The sequence below is a fragment of the Pseudophryne corroboree genome, chromosome 9 (genome assembly GCF_028390025.1).
Source record: "Pseudophryne corroboree isolate aPseCor3 chromosome 9, aPseCor3.hap2, whole genome shotgun sequence".
Taxonomy (NCBI): Eukaryota; Metazoa; Chordata; class Amphibia; order Anura; family Myobatrachidae; genus Pseudophryne; species Pseudophryne corroboree.
This window is the reverse complement of record NC_086452.1, coordinates 31454957-31478857: the sequence shown is the minus strand read 5'-3', so window position 1 is coordinate 31478857 and position 23901 is coordinate 31454957. Positions and strand designations below refer to the sequence as shown.

Here is a 23901-nt window from a genome sequence, read left to right as displayed (position 1 = left end):
ATATTGGCTCCTATGGATTTAGAATATATATATATATCTTCCACGGTAATAGTCGTTTTCCTTCCAGCAGAGGTTGAAATCCTTTGTAGAAATAGCAAATGAAATGAATGTATCCAATACCACTAGAAGTATCCTAGCTATGTGTTATATTTAGGAGAAGGCTACTTGTATCACTGGCTTTCTGTAATGCGCAACAATGTTACTAGTGTATCCAAATAAAGAACTCTGTCAAAGGATGGGTCTTATACAACAGAGAGGTTATTTCCTTTTCTTCCCATTATATGTTACAGACTCCATTATTCCTCTTTCTCTATCCAATGAATAGTTAGGCTATGTATATATTTTTCTAAGTCTATCTGTAGATATATATATATATATGGATAGTCCGTTTGAATTATAAAGTACTTATTAATATAAGCTTAAAATTATTATGCTGGCTCCTTTCCAATTAATTCAGTATTAATAGGTGCTGCACTTTAGTAAAGATAGTCTGATACTTCTTATGTTAACCAGCAGTATTCTCCTTTGTTAGGTAAGTAAGTATAGGAGCCAGTGTTTTAGATATATATATATATATATGTCTGTTGATAATTTTATATAAGATATCCTCCAATCCTGTGACTTGTAGACTAAGCTCACTACACTCTTCCTTATATAGACATCTAAAGTTGCTGCAGCACAACAAACAAAAGAACAGGCTGAGTGTCAGGTAAGTTTATCCATCTAGGTATGGCTATAGGGATATACAAAACTAATATAGCACAGACCTTAGTTGTCTTCACAATGGGCTCCTGCCCATTGCCTTTGCAATGCAATACTGGCCACACCCCCTTTCCCTTTCATTGGTACCCACTGGATACCTGTCAGTAGCTATGACTACCAGTGGATGTTAGGATGCTGTCAGCAAAAGGGAACAGGTGAAATCCGCAATTGGGATATGCGCTGCAAACAACGCTGTGAGAGGGGTGTTTAGATAGGCAGCACGGTGAGGTATTAGGTAGCGCTAACAGTTTGATTTTGGGCAGCGTCTAATCTATATTTAATAGTATAATTGGCTCCGGCAGTCATGGGTATCGACAGCAGCGGCTCCACCAGGCGGAGCTTGGGCGGCTGCTCCTAACAAGTAGCGTATACTGTATGGGATTCCAGCGGGCGGGGATAGCGGCAGATGTGGCATCTACGAGGCGGAGCTCGGGCGGCGGCTTCTCTGAATACGGGCTCCAGCAGGCGGGGATAGCTGCGGAGGCGGCTCTATGAGGCGGAGCTCGGGCGGCGGCTTCTCTGAGTCCGGGCTCCGGCAGGCGGGGATAGCTGCGGAAGCGGCTCTATGCGGCGGGCGGCGCCGGCAGAGGGGACCAGCAGCAACTGTACCGGCGGGATAGCTGTACTGACAGCGGAAGCTATAGCGGGGAGCGGCGCTAGGCACTGGAGCTCAGAAGGTGGGTTGTCTTACCAAGATGTACTGCATATGTAGTTTGACTCCCGCTGCTCTCGCCTTCTCAGTCTCCGCTCTTGCTGATCCCTCCGCTCAGGTATGCCGCTATCTTCAAGTCCTCTTCATATGGATACCGCTACCTCGCCTCAACTCTCTTCTGTCCCCTCTTCTTGCCTGATCTTCAGGTGCTCTTTCCCCCGGACTGAGGCTCCTTCCTCTCCGCTGCTCCTGCTTAATGTCTACAGCTCTTGAATGCAGGGCAGGAGGAGAGAGAAGTTATGCTCACCGAAGGGGCACCACAAGTCCCTTAATGCGCTGTGACCCCCCCTTTTATACTCGTGTCAGGGGGTCTCGAGAGCAGTCATTTTCCCGCTCAGGTCGCGGGACACCCCTCAATGATCCTGTCTCGTGCTCCCCCAGCTGTGCATTTAGGCTTAGGTACACACTCAGTCTCTGACTGAGGGTCGCGAGACAATTGATTTTCCCGCTCCACAGTAAAACATGGCAGAGCCCTAATTAAATTACCACACATTTATATTAATTTCATCAACAGTAGCATTATAAACAAATATACATATACATATGTAGTCAGAGAATGGTCATGTTCACAATATTTATTAGTATATTATGCCTATTACCCATATAGTAGCCATTGAGGGTCACAATTACATAACAGAAGCACAACTTAGACATAGAGGAGCATGTATGTGTTAACTTACCTGATTTTAAAATTTAGAAAAGGTAGCCTGTGAGATAGCAATTACATCGCCAGTCACAGCCTGAAAGCTGCCAGTAGCCATAAAGTGCAACACAGGCAGGTGTTTGTCCAGGCCTGAGACGGGATCAGTACTAAATGCTGCCGGTCGGAATCCCGGCGGTCGAAATACCGACGCCGGAATCCCGACCACACAATCCCGACAGGGGTGGCGAGCGGAACGCTCCCTCCACGGAGGGAGAATATGTCGGGATTGTGGCGGTCGGGATTCCGGCGTCGGTATTTCGACCGCCGGGATTCCGTCCGGCGGCATCCTGACCGCATCCCCCTGAGACAGAGCGAGAGTGTGCTGTTTCAGGGTCTAAGTCCAGTTTGACAAGGTCATACAGACGGGAAATGAGGTTTGTATGTAGCCAGAACATCTGTATGAGGTGGTCAACGGCCAATGTGTTAAAGTTTAAATGCCCCCTAAAAAAACAAGCCCTGCGCAGCCTCCGCGGAACATGGACAACCTGCTGACCATGGTCAGTTTCGTGGCCCTGGTTTATTGTAGCCTGCTGGAGCACTCTCAGGTATCCCACAGGCGAAAAAAAATAAAAACTACACACGGCAGCAGCCATTTCAGAGTGAGAGATGTTAAAAATATGCTTGTTTCCCTTTTAAAGGGCCCAAAATGAAGGTGTAATTAATGTAGAATTGTAAACACATGTAAACACGATTCTCAAAAGCAGGTCTATTTTTTTCCAGCTTTTTTTTACGATTGCTTTTTTTCACGGCCGCCAATGCACTTTCACGGTAGAGAATTAAAATACGAATGCATAGAAAATTACCGAGTTGTATACCTAAACAGCCGTGTTTGACCGATGGTGTATTAATTCGTATTTTTTAACTTTGACTTCCAAAAAAATACGAATGCCCTCAACACTGCCGTGATTTGAGTTTAGTAAATTCTCGAGATGACACTTTGAAGAAAAAACACAAAATCGGACAAAATCGGGAGCTTAGCAAATATACCCCAAAGTGTCTGTATAGGCCTAGGGTTATTGTGTCAGACATTCAGAAACCCTCCTGTAGAAATCCCACATTTGTTCTAGGATAAGGATTTTCGTGAAAGGTCAATAATCTCTGCCCTGATATGGGTGGTAGTAATCTCCAGGTTACGAATCTCCCATCCAGGGGCGTAGGGACAGAGCCGGCCCTAGCCAATTTGATGCCCTAGGCAAAATCTTGTCTGGTGCCCCCTAGCACCGCTGCTAGTTCTGCATCTGACCCAGTAACACTCAGGCAGTAGGGCCACTGGGGGGCTACCCTGTGGGCCAGTTCAACCCTGCATAATGCCACACTGTAATGCCCATAATACACATAGGGGCAGATGTATTAACCTGGAGAAGGCATAAGGAAGTGATAAACCAGTGATAAATGCAAGGTGATAAACGCACCAGCCAATCAGCTCCTAACTGTTAATTTACATATTGGAACTGATTGGCTGGTGCATTTATCACCTTGCATTTATCACTTCCTTCTCCAGGTCAATGCCCCATAATTCCACACAGTAATGCCCCTTACACATATGCCCCACATTAGTAATGCCCATAATACACATAATTCCACACATGAATGCACCTTACACATATGCCCCACATTAGTAATGCCCATAATACACATAATGCCACACAGCAATGCACCTTACACATATAACCCACATTAGTAATGCCCATAATACACATAATGCCACACAGTAATGCACCTTACACATATAACCCACATTAGTAATGCCCATAATACACATAATGCCACACAGTAATGCACCTTACACATATAACCCACATTAGTAATGCCCATAATACACATAATGCCACACAGCAATGCACCTTACACATATAACCCACATTAGTAATGCCCATAATACACATAATGCCACACAGTAATGCACCTTACACATATAACCCACATTAGTAATGCCCATAATACACATAATGCCACACAGTAATGCACCTTACACATATGCCCCACATTAGTAATGCCCATAATACACATAATGTCACACAGCAATTCACCTTACACATATGCCCCACATTAGTAATGCCCATAATACACATAATGCCACACAGTAATGCACCTTACACATATGCCCCACATTAGTAATGCCCATAATACACATAATGCCACACAGTAATGCACCTTATACATATGCCCCACATTAGTAATGCCCATAATACACATAATGCCACGCAGTAATGCACCTTACACATATGCCCCACATTAGTAATGCCCATAATACACACAATGTCACACAGCAATGCACCTTACACATATACCCCACATTAGTAATGCCCATAATACACATAATGTCACACAGGAATGCACCTTACACATATGCCCCACATTAGTAATGCCCATAATACACATAATTCCACACAGTAATGCACCTTACACATATACCCCACATTAGTAATGCCCATAATACACATAATGCCACGCAGTAATGCACCTTACACATATGCCCCACATTAGTAATGCCCATAATACACATAGGGGCAGATGTATTAACCTGGAGAAGGCATAAGGAAGTGATAAACCAGTGATAAATGCAAGGTGATAAACGCACCAGCCAATCAGCTCCTAACTGTTAATTTACATATTGGAACTGTTTGGCTGGTGCATTTATCACCTTGCATTTATCACTTCCTTCTCCAGGTTAATGCCCCATAATTCCACACAGTAATGCACCTTACACATATGCCCCACATTAGTAATGCCCATAATACACATAATGCCACACAGTAATGCACCTTACACATATACCCCACATTAGTAATGCCCATAATACACATAATGCAACACAGTAATGCACCTTACACATATGCCCCACATTAGTAATGCCCATAATACACATAATGCCACACAGCAATGCACCTTACACATATGCCCCACATTAGTAATGCCCATAGTACACATAATTCCACACAGTAATGCACCTTACACATATACCCCACATTAGTAATGCCCATAATACACATAATGCCACACAGGAATGCACCTTACACATATACCCCACATTACTAATGCCCATAATACACATAATGCCACACAGTAATGCACCTTACACATATACCCCACATTAGTAATGCCCATAATACACATGCCACACAGTAATGCACCTTATACATATGCCGCACATTAGTAATGCCCATAATACACATAATATCACACAGTAATGCACCTTACACATATACCCCACATTAGTAATGCTAGTAGCTTTTTTAATAAAACTTACTTGTGCTTGCAGTCAGTGTGTGCGCCCATGCAGCTTCCTGGATCCGTGACTGCGTTTTGTGAGATGGGGGTGGCAGGATGGGTGAGTCCATGCTTGCGCTCGCACCTGTTAAAGGGGCACCCGTACAAGGGATGTGACCTCACAGGGTATGCCGTCCTTTGCAAGCCTCATCCTTTATTTTCACTTGCTGGTTGGACACAGATAGCAGCAATGTCCAGATACTGCCATACTTGCTGCTTATACAAAAAGACCAGTATCAAACCTGTAGCAACTGTCCATTCTCTTCACTGTTCAGTGTGTTTGCTGGTGTCTGTTACTCCCGGCAACTGCATGCCCTTTATTTTATACTGTGGGAGCGATATGCTCTGCCCTCCAGTTTGACGTGTCCGAAAGTCACGCTGCACTGATGTTTCATAAAGAAATAATGAAACACAACTTATTGACCACGTTACAGTGCTGGATGGCAGGGGAATTTTACAGCATGGACTGACTACAAAATAAAGTGTGGGGAGAACACTTACCATGTTATGTCTCTGCAGACACCTGGGAATTGCACAGGGATAAGGGACACACACAGGATGGCAGGGTCCCCCTCCCCCATGTGCACAAGCAGTATAGGTGATGTCAGATTTATGTGAAGCAGTCTTCCAAAATACACATGTGGTATCATAAGGAGCCATCCAGTAATAACCTTATATAGTCAGTGAAAATGTCACAGGTCCAGGAAAACAGTTACCAGGTTTCTGCTGTCTGTCTGAGATCTCACAAGTCAGGGGCATTCAAGCATGTCGGAGGAAGAGTAAGGGACTATGTGTATTCTATTTGACAAATGTAAACAGCAGTGTATACAAGTACTGTTTGAATACATTTGGAAAGTAACAGTTAGTTTGCAGACTGTCCCTCCCAGCATGAGATACTACAGGGACATGCTTGGATGCCCCTAGACATGCTTGGATGCCCTAGGCAAATGCCTAGCTTGCCTATAGCTAAGGCCGGCTCTGCGTAGGGAGGGTGGAACAAGTGGAGCTCGAGCTCCAGGCGCCGCTGGGGAAAGAAGGCACCGGCTCCCTGTGACACAGCTGAGAGCCGCTGGATCTCGGGGTAGGAGGAGATGACTAGAAGAGAGGGAAGGGGTGGCCACCACACTGCCTGCTTGTTCCATGTCACTGATTGCAGTGCAGAGAATCCAGTGCAGTGCAGTGTGGTGTGTTAGGGAAGTGGGGAGGTTTGGAGGCTTGTCAGGAGAAGCTTCCTGGCTGTCAGGTATCTGCATTCAGTGATCTGGAACATGCAGGCAGGGTGGTGGCCACCCCTTCCCTTTCCTCAGTCCTTTCCTTCTACCCACGAGGTCTAGCCTGTCAATCACATAGAAGCTCCGCCTCTCCAGGCTGGAACGAGGAGCTGCTGCCCACTTGGTGAGAATTACAGTGTGTACTCTGTGTGTATATGTGTATGTATGTGTTTATGTCTGTGTATACTGTGTGTTCATGTGTATATGTCTGTGTTTGTGTGTAAATGTGTGTATATGTCTGTGTGCTAATGTGTATACATGTGTGTGTTTATGTGTATATATATATTTGTTTACAGTGTGTGTGAGTATATGTATGTCTGTGTGTATATGTGTATATCTGTGTGTGTTTATATGTGTGTGTATATATCTGTGTATATTTGTGTGTTTATGTATGTCTGTGCCTAAATATGTGTGTGTGTGTGTGTGTGTGTGTGTGTGTGTGTGTGTGTGTGTGTGTGTGTGTGTGTGAATGTATGTATGTATGTATGTGTGGTGGTGGTGGTGGTGGGTGGGGGCACCATGACATGACCCTGCTCCGGGTGTCATGTGTCCACGCTACAACTCTGCTCCCATCTATGACTTCAGATTAAGGGGCCCATTTATCAAGCCTTGGAGAGTTATTAATAGCACGGTGATAAAGTACCAGGCAATCAGCTCTTATCTGCCATGTCACAGCTGTGTTTGAAAAATGACAGCTAGGAGCTGATTGGTTGATACTTTATCACCGTGCTACTTATCACTCTGCAAGGCTTGATAAATCTGGAGAAAGCATGTTATACAGTATTCTGCTTCACCCCATCTCTGGCCCTTCATTTACCTCACTAATAAGTGGTCTATTTACTAAGCCTTGGATGCAGATAAAGTGGACGGAGATAAAGTGCCAGCCAATCAGCTTCTAACTGCCATGTCACAGGCTGGGTTTAAAAAATGACAGTTAGGAGCCGATTGGCTGGGACGTTATCTCCAGCGACTTTATCTCCATGTACTACTAAATAGACGCCTAAAATAGAGATAAACAATATTCCCTGACATCCCATCTCTCCTCCGTTACCGGAATGCAGAGGAGACGGAATCCCCTCCTAATGCCACTCTGCGCACGCCCTAATTTATATCTCCAAATGTCGCATTGAATCCTGGGTTATTTATTTTCCCCTTCTAGTTAGTTACAGGATTCATCTTAGTTAAAAACAAACTTTGCTTTATTTTCACTTTTGCTGTATATTATGTGATTTATATCTGTGACAATTTCTATTTCACCAGTCACATTATTTCAGAAAAAGAAAGACGGAAGAAAGATGAGAATAGAATATTTCTACGCTGTTTATTTTCCATACCGCCAAATGTTTATGAATATACAGAATCAGAAAGAAATTGCCAATGACCCGATTTATCCTGAATATATTCCTCCCTCATTCTCATTCCACCGAGCACCGATTCACCATATTCACGTCATCATCTGATAAATCTATTAAACACAAAACTGTATGTAGGATTCAGTGTGATATCCCAATGGACGGAATGCCGACGTTCAGAATATCGACAGCGGCATCCTGACATCAGAATCCCGACAGCCCCACAGAAAGTACCCTAACCCTCCCCTGCCCCTACCCTAACCCTCCCTTGTGGGTGCCTATCCCTAACCCTCCCCAGTAGTGTCTAACCCTAACCCTCCCCTTCTAAGTGCCTAAACCTGACCCTCCCTTCCTGGTCCCTAACCCTCCCCACTTGGTGCCTAACCCTAACCTCCCCTTGTAAGTGCCTAACCCTAACCCACCCTCCCCAGTACCTAACCATACCTTTCCGTCCCTGCACCCTAACCCCCCTTGTAATGCCTAAACCTAACCTCCCACCCCCCAGCGACAGGACACGAGCGCGTCCTGCTGAAAGAACATTCGGAATTCCAGGCGTCTGTATTTTGATGCCGGGATCCCGACCTCCGTCAGGATTTTGACAGCGGTCTTATGCCATCGTTCGTGATTTTGGCGTTTGTATTTTGACCGCCACGATCCCATCTGGCACCATTTTAACGGCATCCCCTGTATGTGTCTCACAATGTTGTATAATGTATACTGACCTGTGGGGATATCGGGGGGCTAATACTGTATTTGTGGTGTTTCAATCTTTATAGCGTTTAATGTACTTTTTATTCCTTCTGTTTCCATGTCTCTCTGGCTTGTGTCACTATTACCCCATGTGTGTGTTCATCCATTAGCCTATATATTCTGTACTATAATCTTACTCAGGTAAATACAGGTGTGCTGTGACCTGGCACCTAGTGCTGTCATGTTATGTTATTGTAGGAGGATGCCAGTCCGGTATGAGGTTATTACAGGTTATCATTGCTATGCCTATTGAGTCCATCCTGTGATCCTTATATGGTCACACAGGAAATACATTTGAGGACCAGGTAATGTCTCTTTGAAGCTTCTCCTCCACAGGGGACAATCAGGACTTAAACCAATTTCCCTGTCATTGTTCCTTCTGTTTACTGTCCTCTGTTCCATCCTGGTCCCTCACAGATAATGCGGAGCCTGACCCAGCATGTGGTCAGCAGGAGAAGGCCAGCTGTGGGAGGGAGTAGGGAAATACCTGAGGTGGGATACCACCAATCAGGAACCTGCGTCTCCTCCCCAGGTGAGCGCGGCATGATGGGCATTTGGAAGGTTTTAAAAGAGGTTGCGCAGGTCAGCTCTGCATGTTAGTCACAGGACTCTGGCTAAGGGGTGATTCTCTGCCAGGGAACATTGTGGAACGCATCACCATATGTACTTACTACCGCATGGACTAATCTGCTATCACTGCTGTGTGGACTCAGTGATAGTTCTGCTGTGTGGACCTGTTTATCTGGAACTTCTGCACGGAATTGCTGTGGACCTAAATCCTCTACTAGGACTTACTATCTGGACTGCTACCTGTATACTGTTTCTGGGCTATATTTACTTCTGTTTCCTGTGTATTATCTATTCCTGTGTGCCGTGAGAAATAAACCATCACTTTGGTTTCATCGGCTCTGTGTCTGAGTGATTAGAAGAACCCCGTATCTTCACATTTGGCGGCAGCGGTGGGATCATTCAGACAACAAACAACGACCGCAGGAAGCGTGAAGGCCCAGCAGAGAACAGAGGAACAGGCCACATGTAATGCAAGAGGATCTGCAGTGAGGTGGTAACAAGTGAGCAGGTGTCAGTCCTGTGCAAAATAAAATGTTTCCAAGGAAAGAAAATGAACGCCTCAAGTCGCCCAGGGCAGTGGAGCTCGTGGATGGAGGTGTGTCGGTGTATCGGCAGGCTGGTAAGCCGGATCTGTTATTGAGTGCTATAAAGATGCAGTACATTTGGGAGTACTGGAATGAAGCTAGGCAGATGATCAGTGGCTGGAGAGTATCCAGCATACAGGACAAGTTGTGTTACCTGGGGGATGCATTCCTGCACTGTAAAAGTGAGGCAGCCTCATGGAATCTGCTGAGGGAGCCAGAGTTTGTAGAATTCACAGAGGAAGTGAGTGCTACAGTGACCCAAATGATGCAGAGAAGTCAATATTCTGAGGCTGAAGGGCAAGTCCAGAATCAATTATCTTCTGGGTTAGAGACAGAGGAAATATCCAAAATGGGGCCGCTGCAACCCGGGCAGATGACTGAGGGGTGCGCCTTGCAAGTGCCTGTTACCAAGGGAGCAAAGTCATTGTCAACGGGGGCCCATAATCACATTGGAAGAAATGAGCATGGAGGAGCTGATAGAATGCCAGCTGCGAGGCATCCCTTTCCAATTCTGCACTCGCAGGGAAATCCTCCAGCTTATTCTCCAGGATCAGGGGGATCCAGCAAAAGCGTTTACCGATTACCGGACGTGGATCCTTCATCTCGGCCCAGGGATGCGTGTGTGGAAACAGCTGGAGTGTCTGGAGGAGTGCTTCATTGTGGCAGAGGAAGAGGCAATGGATCAGGGGCTCCTGGATACCCCAGCATGGCTAGACCAGTGTTGCAGGGTGGATGCAGGAAGGCACCGTCTGCAACAGCTTCTCCCACACCCAAGGGAAGCAGATACCCGGTGTACTATGCTGGGAGAGGCTAGCGCTGAAGTGAAGGCTATGCCCACAATACAGACATCCCAGGAGGAGCTGCGCTACACCTTCCCTTTTGCTGAGGTGGAAGATGTAGACCTAGTAACCAGCTGCCAGGGAATCTATGAAGACTGTGCCCAAGAGATCACCATGGATGGGGGAGTATTGTTCCACTCCCCGACTACAAACATACCAGTCACGGATGGCCTCTTGCTCCAGGATGCCCAGCTTATTCAGCTGGGGGAGGCTCATCGCGATGGATTGGCAATGGCAGCCCCATTCATTTCACTGAGGAAGGCTGATGAGAACATGCCCTGTGTATCTCCTGCTACCCTAACTCCACAAGAAGATTATGAAGGATCATTCCATTTTAACGATTTGGAGAATGAGGAGCTGCGATGTGAATACTGGTACGTACCCTGTGATTCAACAGTGACATTGGTAGCAGAGACTGTTAACATAATATCAGAGCAGGAACCAGAAAAGGATGTGTTGCACCACCGTAATACCTGTGAAAGTGTGGACTGTAACTATGTGCCGAGGGATGTGCCTGCCATAAGCCAGATCCAAGCAACTACAGATCAAGTGGAGGTTGGGAGATGCCGCTTGTTACCTTGTCTCCTTTACCTGGGTGAAGGCACAGTGCAACCCGCTCCCCTTCCATCTGCAGAGCAAGAGAAAGTTGTGGAGATAATTGTGGAAGCTTCAGTTGTTAAAAACCTGACTGGTACCCCACCAGCTACCAAGCGCACAGGACTGGCGGGGGTGGAGGTTATCCAGGTGGAGGAGTGCGCAGAAGGCGCTGCAGGTGAGATACTGGCTTTTGAGGGGGGAGCGCGGGCACAGGACCAGCCTGTGCTGGTGACTCCCCTGCAGCCACCAGCTGAATTGTTTCTGATGAAGGGTCCATCCTCAGCACTGGGTATTGAGACCACGTGCTGTACGGAGATTTGCCCGCCCCCTAGTTGGGGTTTGAGGAAGGAAGGACTGGACAGAGTTGCGGAAGTGCTGGGGGCAGAACCCCAACATTGGTCTGCCTTTAGGCAGCTGTTCCTTGTGCAAGGGGGGGAGGTGGAAGGTACTCCCTGCCCCGTTGTGCCAGAGGCACAGGTATTAGTACACCCACTAGGTGTGCCGGGTGTAAAAGTTTGCAATGTTGCGGAGTGGGGATACCCAACACCTGAATTGCTAAATCCCCTGCTGGTGAAAATGAATGTGTCATATTGTGATATTGTCCTTGCTGGTTGTTTAACACTACTGCCTCTTACCACATGGGTCTGGTGTGACATCACCCTGTGGGACTCAGGTGGTACACACGTGCATGATATTCTCTCCCCTGCACCCACCGCTCCTGGGTGGAAATTAGAGATGTGCACTTGAAATTTTTCGGGTTTTGTGTTTTGGTTTTGGGTTCGGTTCCGCGGCCGTGTTTTGGGTTCGACCGCGTTTTGGCAAAACCTCACCGAATTTTTTTTGTCGGATTCGGGTGTGTTTTGGATTCGGGTGTTTTTTTTTTAAAACACTAAAAAACAGCTTAAATCATAGAATTTGGGGGTCATTTTGATCCCAAAGTATTATTAACCTCAAAAACCATAATTTCCACTCATTTTCAGTCTATTCTGAATACCTCACACCTCACAATATTATTTTTAGTCCTAAAATTTGCACCTAGGTCGCTGGATGACTAAGCTAAGCGACCCTAGTGGCCGACACAAACACCGTGCCCATCTAGGAGTGGCACTGCAGTGTCACGCAGGATGGCCCTTCCAAAAAACACTCCCCAAACAGCACATGATGCAAAGAAAAAAAGAGGCGCAATGAGGTAGCTGTGTGAGTAAGATAAGCGACCCTAGTGGCCGACACAAACACCGGGCCCATCTAGGAGTGGCACTGCAGTGTCACGCAGGATGGCCCTTCCAAAAAACCCTCCCCAAACAGCACATGACGCAAAGAAAAAAAGAGGCGCAATGAGGTAGCTGTGTGAGTAAGATAAGCGACCCTAGTAGCCGACACAAACACCGGGCCCATCTAGGAGTGGCACTGCAGTGTCACGCAGGATGGCCCTTCCAAAAAACCCTCCCCAAACAGCACATGACGCAAAGAAAAAAAGAGGCGCAATGAGGTAGCTGTGTGAGTAAGATAAGCGACCCTAGTGGCTGACACAAACACCGGGCCCATCTAGGAGTGGCACTGCAGTGTCACGCAGGATGGCCCTTCCAAAAAACCCTCCCCAAACAGCACATGACGCAAAGAAAAAAAGAGGCGCAATTAGGTAGCTGTGTGAGTAAGATAAGCGACCCTAGTGGCCGACACAAACACCGGGCCCATCTAGGAGTGGCACTGCAGTGTCACGCAGGATGGCCCTTCCAAAAAACACTCCCCAAACAGCACATGACGCAAAGAAAAAAAGAGGCGCAATGAGGTAGCTGTGTGAGTAAGATAAGCGACCCTAGTGGCCGACACAAACACCGGGCCCATCTAGGAGTGGCACTGCAGTGTCACGCAGGATGGCCCTTCCAAAAAACCCTCCCCAAACAGCACATGACGCAAAGAGAAAAAGAGGCGCAATGAGGTAGCTGTGTGAGTAAGATAAGCGACCCTAGTGGCCGACACAAACACTGGGCCCATCTAGGAGTGGCACTGCAGTGTCACGCAGGATGGCCCTTCCAAAAAACATTCCACAAACAGCACATGACGCAAAGAAAAATTAAAGAAAAAAGAGGTGCAAGATGGAATTGTCCTTGGGCCCTCCCACCCACCCTTATGTTGTATAAACAGGACATGCACACTTTAACCAACCCATCATTTCAGTGACAGGGTCTGCCACACGACTGTGACTGAAATGACGGGTTGGTTTGGACCCCCACCAAAAAAGAAGCAATTAATCTCTCCTTGCACAAACTGGCTCTACAGAGGCAAGATGTCCACCTCATCATCATCCTCCGATATATCACCGTGTACATCCCCCTCCTCACAGATTATCAATTCGTCCCCACTGGAATCCACCATCTCAGCTCCCTGTGTACTTTGTGGAGGCAATTGCTGCTGGTCAATGTCTCCACGGAGGAATTGATTATAATTCATTTTAATGAACATCATCTTCTCCACATTTTCTGGATGTAACCTCGTACGCCGATTGCTGACAAGGTGAGCGGCGGCACTAAACACTCTTTCGGAGTACACACTTGTGGGAGGGCAACTTAGGTAGAATAAAGCCAGTTTGTGCAAGGGCCTCCAAATTGCCTCTTTTTCCTGCCAGTATAAGTACGGACTGTGTGACGTGCCTACTTGGATGCGGTCACTCATATAATCCTCCACCATTCTTTCAATGGTGAGAGAATCATATGCAGTGACAGTAGACGACATGTCCGTAATCGTTGTCAGGTCCTTCAGTCCGGACCAGATGTCAGCATCAGCAGTCGCTCCAGACTGCCCTGCATCACGCCAGCGGGTGGGCTCGGAATTCTGAGCCTTTTCCTCGCACCCCCAGTTGCGGGAGAATGTGAAGGAGGAGATGTTGACAGGTCGCGTTCCGCTTGACTTGACAATTTTCTCACCAGCAGGTCTTTCAACCCCAGCAGACTTGTGTCTGCCGGAAAGAGAGATCCAAGGTAGGCTTTAAATCTAGGATCGAGCACGGTGGCCAAAATGTAGTGCTCTGATTTCAACAGATTGACCACCCGTGAATCCTTGTTATGCGAATTAAGGGCTCCATCCACAAGTCCCACATGCCTAGCGGAATCGCTCCGTGTTAGCTCCTCCTTCAATGTCTCCAGCTTCTTCTGCAAAAGCCTGATGAGGGGAATGACCTGACTCAGGCTGGCAGTGTCTGAACTGACTTCACGTGTGGCAAGTTCAAAGGGCATCAGAACCTTGCACAACGTTGAAATAATTCTCCACTGCGCTTGAGACAGGTGCATTCCACCTCCTATATCGTGCTCAATTGTATAGGCTTGAATGGCCTTTTGCTGCTCCTCCAACCTCTGAAGCATATAGAGGGTTGAATTCCACCTCGTTACCACTTCTTGCTTCAGATGATGGCAGGGCAGGTTCAGTAGTTTTTGGTGGTGCTCCAGTCTTCTGTACGTGGTGCCTGTACGCCGAAAGTGTCCCGCAATTCTTCTGGCCACCGACAGCATCTCTTGCACGCCCCTGTCGTTTTTTTAAAAATTCTGCACCACCAAATTCAAGGTATGTGCAAAACATGGGACGTGCTGGAATTTGCCCATATTTAATGCACACACAATATTGCTGGCGTTGTCCGATGCCACAAATCCACAGGAGAGTCCAATTGGGGTAAGCCATTCCGCGATGATCTTCCTCAGTTGCCGTAAGAGGTTTTCAGCTGTGTGCGTATTCTGGAAAGCGGTGATACAAAGCGTAGCCTGCCTAGGAAAGAGTTGGCGTTTGCGAGATGCTGCTACTGGTGCCGCCGCTGCTGTTCTTGCGGCGGGAGTCCATACATCTACCCAGTGGGCTGTCACAGTCATATAGTCCTGACCCTGCCCTGCTTCACTTGTCCACATGTCCGTGGTTAAGTGGACATTGGGTACAACTGCATTTTTTAGGACACTGGTGAGTCTTTTTCTGACGTCCGTGTACATTCTCTGTATCGCCTGCCTAGAGAAGTGGAACCTAGATGGTATTTGGTAACGGGGGCACACTGCCTCAATAAATTGTCTAGTTCCCTGTGAACTAACGGCGGATACCGGACGCACGTCTAACACCAACATAGTTGTCAAGGCCTCAGTTATCCGCTTTGCAGCAGGATGACTGCTGTGATATTTCATCTTCCTCGCAAAGGACTGTTGGACAGTCAATTGCTTACTGGAAGTAGTACAAGTGGGCTTACGACTTCCCCTCTGGGATGACGATCGACTCCCAGCAGCAACAACAGCAGCGCCAGCAGCAGTAGGCATTACACTCAAGGATGCATCGGAGGAATCCCAGGCAGGAGAGGACTCGTCAGAATTGCCAGTGACATGGCCTGCAGGACTATTGGCATTCCTGGGTAAGGAGGAAATTGACACTGAGGGAGTTGGTGGGGTGGTTTGCGTGAGCTTAGTTACAAGAGGAAGGGATTTACTGGTCAGTGGACTGCTTCCGCTGTCACCCAAAGTTTTTGAACTTGTCACTGACTTATTATGAATGCGCTGCAGGTGACGTATAAGGGAGGATGTTCCGAGGTGGTTAACGTCCTTACCCCTACTTATTACAGCTTGACAAAGGCAACACACGGCTTGACAAATGTTGTCCGCATTTCTGGTGAAATACTTCCACACCGAAGAGCTGATTTTTTTTGTATTTTGACCAGGCATGTCAATGGCCCTATTCCTCCCACGGACAACAGGTGTCTCCCCGGGTGCCTGACTTAAACAAACCACCTCACCATCAGAATCCTCCTGGTCAATTTCCTCCCCAGCGCCAGCAACACCCATATCCTCCTCATCCTGGTGTACTTCAACACTGACATCTTCAATCTGACTATCAGGAACTGGACTGCGGGTGCTCCTTCCAGCACTTGCAGGGGGCGTGCAAATGGTGGAAGGCGCATGCTCTTCACGTCCAGTGTTGGGAAGGTCAGGCATCGCAACCGACACAATTGGACTCTCCTTGTGGATTTGGGATTTCGAAGAACGCACAGTTCTTTGCGGTGCTTTTGCCAGCTTGAGTCTTTTCAGTTTTCTAGCGAGAGGCTGAGTGCTTCCATCCTCATGTGAAGCTGAACCACTAGCCATGAACATAGGCCAGGGCCTCAGCCGTTCCTTGCCACTCCGTGTGGTAAATGGCATATTGGCAAGTTTACGCTTCTCCTCCGACAATTTTATTTTAGGTTTTGGAGTCCTTTTTTTACTGATATTTGGTGTTTTGGATTTGACATGCTCTGTACTATGACATTGGGCATCGGCCTTGGCAGACGACGTTGCTGGCATTTCATCGTCTCGGCCATGACTAGTGGCAGCAGCTTCAGCACGAGGTGGAAGTGGATCTTGATCTTTCCCTAATTTTGGAACCTCAACATTTTTGTTCTCCATATTTTAATAGGCACAACTAAAAGGCACCTCAGGTAAACAATGGAGATGGATGGATACTAGTATACTTATGGATGGACTGCCGAGTGCCGACACAGAGGTAGCTACAGCCGTGGACTACCGTACTGTGTCTGCTGCTAATATAGACTGGATGATAATGAGATGAAATCAATATATATATATGTATGTATATATAATATCACTAGTACTGCAGCCGGACAGGTAGATAATATATTTATTAGGTAATGATGACTGATGACGGACCTGCTGGACACTGTCAGCTCAGCAGCACCGCAGACTGCTACAGTAAGCTACTATACTATAGTAGTATGTACAAAGAAGAAAGAAAAAAAAAACCACGGGTAGGTGGTATACAATTATGGATGGACTGCCGAGTGCCGACACAGAGGTAGCTACAGCCGTGGACTAACGTACTGTGTCTGCTGCTAATATAGACTGGATGATTGATAATGAGATGAAATCAATATATATATGTACGTATATATAATATCACTAGTACTGCAGCCGGACAGGTAGATAATATATTTATTAGGTAATGATGACTGATGACGGACCTGCTGGACACTGTCAGCTCAGCAGCACCGCAGACTGCTACAGTAAGCTACTATACTATAGTAGTATGTACAAAGAAGAAAGAAGAAAAAAAAACCACGGGTAGGTGGTATACAATTATGGATGGACTGCCGAGTGCCGACACAGAGGTAGCTACAGCCGTGGACTACCGTACTGTGTCTGCTGCTAATATAGACTGGATGATAATGAGATGAAATCAATATATATATATATGTATGTATATATAATATCACTAGTACTGCAGCCGGACAGGTAGATAATATATTTATTAGGTAATGATGACTGATGACGGACCTGCTGGACACTGTCAGGTCAGCACAGCACCGCAGACTGCTACAGTAAGCTACTATACTATAGTAGTATGTACAAAGAAGAAAGAAAAAAAAAAACCACGGGTAGGTGGTATACAATTATGGATGGACTGCCGAGTGCCAACACAGAGGTAGCTACAGCCGTGGACTAACGTACTGTGTCTGCTGCTAATATAGACTGGATGATTGATAATGAGATGAAATCAATATATATATATGTATGTATATATAATATCACTAGTACTGCAGCCGGACAGGTAGATAATATATTTATTATGACTGATGACGGACCTGCTGGACACTGTCAGCTCAGCAGCACCGCAGACTGCTACAGTAAGCTACTATACTATAGTAGTATGTACAAAGAAGAAAGAAAAAAAAAAACCACGGGTAGGTGGTATACAATTATGGATGGACTGCCGAGTGCCGACACAGAGGTAGCTACAGCCGTGGACTAACGTACTGTGTCTGCTGCTAATATAGACTGGATGATTGATAATGAGATGAAATCAATATATATATGTATGTATATATAATATCACTAGTACTGCAGCCGGACAGGTAGATAATATATTTATTAGGTAATGATGACTGATGACGGACCTGCTGGACACTGTCAGCTCAGCAGCACCGCAGACTGCTACAGTAAGCTACTATACTCTATAGTAGTATGTACAAAGAAGAAAGAAAAAAAAAAAACACGGGTAGGTGGTATACAATTATGGATGGACTGCCGAGTGCCGACACAGAGGTAGCTACAGCCGTGGACTAACGTACTGTGTCTGCTGCTAATATAGAGTCTAGACTGGATGATAAATTATTGATAATGAGATGAAATCAATATAATATCACTAGTACTGCAGCCGGACAGGTACTATATATATTTATTATGTAATGACTGATGGCGGACCTGCTGGACACTGTCAGGTCAGCACAGCACCGCAGACTGCTACAGTAAGCTACTATAGTAGTATGTATAAAGAAGAATGAAAAAAAAAAAAACCACGGGTAGGTGGTATACAATATTATATATATATATATATATTATATACAATTATATATATATATATATATATATATATATATATTAAACTGGTGGTGATTGATTATTAAACTGGTGGTCACTTCAGGTCACGTTGCAACTTGCAACTAGTACTCCGAGGCCTAAGCAGACAATCACAAAATATATTATTATACTGGTGGTCAGTGTGGTCACAACAATGGCAGTGTGGCACTGACTCTGGCAGCAAAAGTGTGCACTGTACGTTATATGTACTCCTGAGTCCTGCTCTCAGACTCTAACTGCTCCCCACTGTCAGTGTCTCCCCCACAAGTCAGATAATACACTTACAGTCACACTATCTATTGTCTAATCTATAAATATCACTTCAGCAAGTAGTATAGTAGTATACAGTATAGTAGTACTCCTCCTAATAATGCTCCCCAAAATACTGTGTCTCTCTCTTCTCTAAACGGAGAGGACGCCAGCCACGTCCTCTCCCTATGACTCTCAATGCACGTGTGAAAATGGCGGCGACGCGCGGCTCCTTATATAGAATCCGAGTCTCGCGATAGAATCCGAGCCTCGCGAGAATCCGACAGCGTGATGATGACGTTCGGGCGCGCTCGGGTTAGCCGAGCAAGGCGGGAAGATCCGAGCCTGTTCGGACCCGTGTAAAAAACCTGAAGTTCGGGCGGGCTCGGATTCAGAGGAACCGAACCCGCTCATCTCTAGTGGAAATGTTTCCTCAACACTTCAGAACAGGAATAAAAAAGTAGAGGAAGGAATTTGGGGATATCGGGGGGCTAATACTGTATTTGTGGTGTTTCAATCTTTATAGCGTTTAATGTACTTTTTATTCCTTCTGTTCCCATGTCTCTCTGGCTCGTGTCACTATTACCCCAAGTGTGTGTTCATCCATTAGCCTATATATTCTGTACTATAATCTTACCCAGGTAAATACAGGTGTGCTGTGACCTGGCACCTAGTGCTGTCATGTTATGTTATTGTAGGAGGATGCCAGTCCGGTATGAGGTTATTACAGGTTATCATTGCTATGCCTATTGAGTCCATCCTGTGATCCTTATATGGTCACACAGGAAATACATTTGAGGACCAGGTAATGTCTCTTTGAAGCTTCTCCTCCACAGGGGACAATCAGGACTTAAACCAATTTCCCTGTCATTGTTCCTTCTGTTTACTTTCATCTGTTCCATCCTGGTCCCTCACAGATAATGCGGAGCCTGACACAGCATGTGGTCAGCAGGAGAAGGCCAGCTGTGGGAGGGAATAGGGAAATACCTGAGGTGGGATACCACCAATCAGGAACCTGCGTCTCCTCCCCAGGTGAGCGCGGCATGATGGGCATTTGGAAGGTTTTAAAAGAGGTTGCGCAGGTCAGCTCTGCATGTTAGTCGCAGGACTCTGGCTAAGGGGTGATTCTCTGCCAGGGAACCTTGTGGAACGCATCACCATATGTACTTACTACCGCATGGACTAATCTGCTATCACTGCTGTGTGGACTCAGTGATAGTTCTGCTGTGTGGACCTGTTTATCTGGAACTTCTGCACGGAATTGCTGTGGACCTAAATCCTCTACTAGGACTTACTATCTGGACTGCTACCTGTATACTGTTTCTGGGCTATATTTACTTCTGCTTCCTGTGAATTATCTATTCCTGTGTGCTGTGAGAAATAAACCATCACTTTGGTTTCATCGGCTCTATGTCTGAGTGATTAGAAGAACCCCGTATCTTCACATGACCTATCACCATTTTATACATAGATTCTTGAATTATTCATTTAAGAAAAACAAAAAGAAATGTCACAGTTTATATTGGTTTTTATTTCGCTAGCACTATGTTAGGAAGTCTGTGGATGTTGAAGGACAATTAGTAAAGAAAGGTGACTTTTCTTATGTCATCAGCCCCATACACGACAGTTGGGGATTGTTTATTGTATGAGCCAGAAGGCTTAGGGGTAGATTTACTAAAGATTCACTAAAGCTTCTAAAACAAACAAGTGGAGTTGATGGCCTTAACAACCAATCGGATTCTAGATATAATTTCTTTCTTGCAGTTCTACAAAATTATAGACTCTGATTGGTTGTTTTTAGATGCTTTGGTAACTCTTCCCCTAAAGACAACTACAGTTATGGAGAGCAGATTAAGGTGGTCATTCCGAGTTGATCGCTCGCTAGCAGTTTTTAGCAGCTGTGCAAACGCTATGCTTAGCAGAAGTGCGAACGAAAGGATCGCAGAGCGGCTGCAAAGTTTTTTTGTTCAGTTTCAGAGTAGCTCAAACCCTACTCAGCGCTTGCGATCACTTCAGACCATTCAGTTCCTGTTTTGACGTCACAAACACGCCCTGCGTTCGCCCAGCCACGCCTGCATTTTTTCTGGCACGCCTGCATTTTTCTGAACACTCCCTGAAAACGGTCAGTTGACATCCAGAAACGCCCACTTCTGGTCAATCACTCTGCGGCCAGCAGTGCAACTGAAAAGCTTCGCTAGACCCTGTGTGAAACTACAACATTCGTTGTAATATTGCTTTGCGCGTGCGCATTGCGCCGCATATGCATGCGCAGAAGTGCAGTTTTTTTGCCTCAAAACGAATGCAGCTAGCGATCAACTCGGAATTAGTGATGTGCACCGGACATTTTTCGGGTTTAACTTTTGTGTTTTGGTTTTGGATTCGGTTCCGCGGCTGTTTTTTGGATTCGGACGCGTTTTGGCAAAACCTCCCTGAAATTTTTTTGTTGGATTCGGGTGTGTTTTGGATTCGGGTGTTTTTATACAAAAACCCCTCAAAAACAGCTTAAATCATAGAATTTGGGGGTCATTTTGATCCCATAGTATTATTAACCTCAATAACCATAATTTCCACTCATTTTCAGTCTATTCTGAGCACCTCACACCTCACAATATTATTTTTAGTCCTAAAATTTGCACCGAGGTCGCTGGATGACTAAGCTAAGCGACCCAAGTGGCCGACACAAACACCTGGCCCATCTAGGAGTGGCACTGCAGTTTCAGACAGGATGGCACTTAAAAAAAATAGTCCCCAAACAGCACATGATGCAAAGAAAAAAAGAGGTGCACCAAGGTCGCTGGATGGCTAAGCTAAGTGACACAAGTGGCCGACACAAACACCTGGCCCATCTAGGAGTGGCACTGCAGTGTCAGGCAGGATGGCACTTCAAAAAAATAGTCCCCAAACAGCACATGATGCAAAGAAAAATGAAAGAAAAAAGAGGTGCAAGATGGAATTGTCCTTGGGCCCTCCCACCCACCCTTATGTTGTATAAACAGGACATGCACACTTTAACGAACCCATCATTTCAGCGACAGGGTCTGCCACACGACTGTGACTGAAATGACTGGTTGGTTTGTGCCCCCACCAAAAAAGAAGCAATCAATCTCTCCTTGCACAAACTGGCTCTACAGAGGCAAGATGTCCACCTCATCATCATCCTCCGATTCCTCACCCCTTTCACTGTGTACATCCCCCTCCTCACAGATTATTAATTCGTCCCCACTGGAATCCACCATCTCAGGTCCCTGTGTACTTTCTGGAGGCAATTGCTGGTGAATGTCTCCACGGAGGAATTGATTATAATTAATTTTGATGAACATCATCTTCTCCACATTTTCTGGAAGTAACCTCGTACGCCGATTGCTGACAAGGTGAGCGGCTGCACTAAACACTCTTTCGGAGTACACACTGTAGGGTGGGCAACTTAGGTAAAATAAAGCCAGTTTCTGCAAGGGCCTCCAAATTGCCTCTTTTTCCTGCCAGTATACGTACGGACTGTCTGACGTGCCTACTTGGATGCGGTCACTCATATAATCCTCCACCATTCTTTCAATGGTGAGAGAATCATATGCAGTGACAGTAGACGACATGTCAGTAATCGTTGGCATGTCCTTCAGTCCGGACCAGATGTCAGCACTTGCTCCAGACTGCCCTGCATCACCGCCAGCGGGTGGGCTCGGAATTCTTAGCCTTTTCCTCACTCCCCCAGTTGCGGGAGAATGTGAAGGAGGAGCTGTTGACGGGTCACGTTCCGCTTGACTTGAAAATTTTCTCACCAGCAGGTCTTTGAACCTCTGCAGACTTGTGTCTGCCGGAAAGAGAGATCCAATGCAGGTTTTAAATCTAGGATCGAGCACGGTGGCCAAAATGTAGTGCTCTGATTTCAACAGATTGGCCAACCGTGAATCCTGGTTAAACGAATTAAGGGCTCCATCCACAAGTCCCACATGCCTAGCGGAATCGCTCTGTTTTAGCTCCTCCTTCAATGTCTCCAGCTTCTTCTGCAAAAGCCTGATGAGGGGAATGACCTGACTCAGGCTGGCAGTGTCTGAACTGACTTCACGTGTGGCAAGTTCAAAGGGTTGCAGAACCTTGCACAACGTTGAAATCATTCTCCACTGCGCTTGAGTCAGGTGCATTCCCCCTCCTTTGCCTATATCGTCGGCAGATGTATAGGCTTAAATGGCCTTTTGCTGCTCCTCCATCCTCTGAAGCATATAGAGGGTTGAATTCCACCTCGTTACCACCTCTTGCTTCAGATGATGGCAGGGCAGGTTCAGGACTGTTTGCTGGTGCTCCAGTCTTCGGCACGCGGTGGCTGAATGCCGAAAGTGGCCCCCAATTCTTCGGGCCACCGACAGCATCTCTTGCACGCCCCTGTCATTTTTCAAATAATTCTGCACCACCAAATTCAATGTATGTGCAAAACATGGGACGTGCTGGAATTTGCCCAGATGTATTGCTGGCGTTGTCCGATGTCACAAATCCCCAGGAGAGTCCATTTGGGGTAAGCCATTCTGCGATGATGTTCCTCAGTTTCCGTAAGAGGTTGTCAGCTGTGTGCCTCTTCTGGAAAGCGGTGATACAAAGCGTAGCCTGCCTAGGAACGAGTTGGCGTTTGTGAGATGCTGCTACTGGTGCCGCCGCTGCTGTTCTTGCTGCGGGAGGCAATACATCTACCCAGTGGGCTGTCACAGTCATATAGTTCTGAGTCTGCCCTGCTCCACTTGTCCACATGTCCGTGGTTAAGTGGACATTGGGTACAACTGCATTTTTTAGGACACTGGTGACTCTTTTTCTGAGGTCTGTGTACATTTTCGGTATCGCCTGCCTAGAGAAATGGAACCTAGATGGTATTTGGTACCGGGGACA

The 23901-nt window shown here is 46.3% G+C and overlaps 1 long non-coding RNA gene across 3 annotated transcripts in view; it reads left to right on the top strand.

The window, feature by feature from the left end:
* The window catches only part of LOC134956645 (uncharacterized), a 77542-nt gene that overhangs the window by 450 nt on the left and 53191 nt on the right, over nt 1-23901 (top strand). For all 3 annotated transcript variants that reach the window (XR_010186051.1, XR_010186053.1, XR_010186052.1), the window contains exon 2: nt 659-709. This is a non-coding gene — a long non-coding RNA (uncharacterized LOC134956645). The remainder of the gene's footprint in view (nt 1-658; nt 710-23901) is intronic.